Below are 2,201 nucleotides of genomic sequence, written 5' to 3'. Positions count from 1 at the left end.
CCCCCCTGTTCCTTGTGTTGGGGGTTTGATAGAATGTGAAAAGTTTGTTGTTTGATGGCCTTAGACACTTGGAGGTAGGTAGAGGCTCCCTGAGAAACCTGGCAGTGGCCGCAGGGAAGTGAACTGGGCACAGGGAACCTAAGTCATAGTTGAAACCCTGCAGCCGATGGGCCGGAGCTACCAGGGGCCGTAAGGCTAACCTCCCCCCATAAAATGATCCATGCTCATTTATGCAGCTTGGGTTATGGCTTGTCTTTTGACTGGATATTCATGTTTATCATTCAGTGTTAACCATGTCAGTTACATGTGTAATACTGTTCTATGGTATCCAAATGAATTTTAAAGTATCCTGCATATAGGGAATTTGCAGTCTCCATGAAACAACATCCTTGTGAAACATCTAGTGAACACAGTATGTAATGGTGTGGAGCAGGTAAGTGTAAAATGGATGTGGGAAAGAGATCTGTGAACTAAACCCCCTAAAGTCTGACACATAGTAAATGTTATTGCTTGAAGGATGAGTGTCCCTTTGCTCTTACCCGCTTGACTTTATCATGTCTGGATGACACCCAGATTCTAACTGCAGATCTCTGCCCTCCAGAGTCACTCTGTTCTATAAACATTATATGTATTCAATCTCTATAGGTACTGGCAGTACTTCTGTGTACCTAAGTTTTAGATGTCCTGATTATCTTTTCAAACTCAGTGTGTCCTGAATTTAACTCTTTGCCTTCTACCTCATATCCATTTGTCTTTCTGCCTCCCTGTGTGCAGATGAGTATACCAAGAGCACAGCTGTGAATCATCAAGTCCCTTATTATGTGTCCTTGTTTTCTGAACAACCAAAATTCCTTAATCCCTTTCAGACCTGTCCAGAGTGTGGTCCCAGTGCTTTATCTCCTGATACTCCTGCTTCATCTCCTGCTTTAACTCCTGCTTTATCTACTGATACTCTTACACACTGTCTGTCTCAGTCAGGAGAACCTCTTATGAATCCCCATATCAGTTCCATGATTTCCCAATTTCCTTCAAAATTTTCCTTTCAAAAAACAAAAGTTTTCCTTTTCTACTTCTTTACTACTTACTTCTCTTTCGTGACCTAGTTTATATGGTAATTCTGGAGCCTTCTGGTTACTTCAGTTCAAGGAGTAAGGTTTCTTTCTTTGAATTCACATGTCACTTTAATTTTATCTTTTCTATTGACAGAACTAACATTTGTTTCTCACCCCTTGCTGAGTAGCTAATGTATAGTGTGCTTTCTGAATTTATTGAGTGAGTTAATTTGTCCTACTGTAAACTAAAGTCATAGCAAAGAACTAGACTGATGCATGGGTAGGATTTGGAGAGCAGAGAGGTGTAGATGTAAATGAGTGGATAATGGAGTTATGTACACAGGGTTTTCTGCTTGTTGGGTTGTTGGGATTCTAACTTTTCTGGCCTCTCCAATCACTTTCCCCCTTGCCTCATGGTTGTAGTATTGCCTGAAGTAAGCAAGATTCCCTTTGAAAAGGATCTTGATTGAGTGGGAAGAGGACTGTATTGGATCAAAAGGCAGGTTCACATACCAAGATCAGCCCTGCCTAATTCACAAGAATGTTGTGAAGATCAAATAGTCTTGTAAAAGTGCTTAAAGAACTCTCTGTAACACTATATAAATGTGAGGAATCCCTGATTTTATGGAGCTAAAGGATGTAGGCATTGGAAGAACCCTTAGTGAGCATCTAGTCTGTGGGAAAGGCAGTGTGGTATTGTTGAGAGTTTCTGATACTACCCTGACTCAAATCTAGCTAGACGTTTTGCTTCCTTTTGCCTTGATTTGAGCCTCGATGTTTGATCTAATGTATGGGGGATCATAGTATCTACCACACATGGTGGTTGTGTGGGTTCAATAATGTATGTAAGTGTGTTCGTGCTTGTGCTTAGGCGCTGAGTCATGTCTGACTCTGTGACCCCATGGACTGTAACCTGCCAGGCTTCTCTCCATGGGATTCTCCAGGCAACAGCACTGGAGTAGGTTGCCCTGTCCCCGTCCAGGGAATTATCCTGACTCAGGGATCGAACTTATGCCTCTTGTATCTCCTGCATCGTAGGCGGATTCTTCACTGCTGAGTCATTGGAGAAATTCCGTGTAAGCCGTAGTATGTGCTTAGCTTAATAAATATCAAAATCCCTTCCAGTGATGAGCAGTGTTGGTGCTTCTT

The sequence above is a fragment of the Odocoileus virginianus genome, chromosome 26, assembly GCF_023699985.2.
Source record: "Odocoileus virginianus isolate 20LAN1187 ecotype Illinois chromosome 26, Ovbor_1.2, whole genome shotgun sequence".
Lineage (NCBI taxonomy): Eukaryota > Metazoa > Chordata > Mammalia > Artiodactyla > Cervidae > Odocoileus > Odocoileus virginianus.
This window is presented reverse-complemented; position numbering follows the sequence as displayed.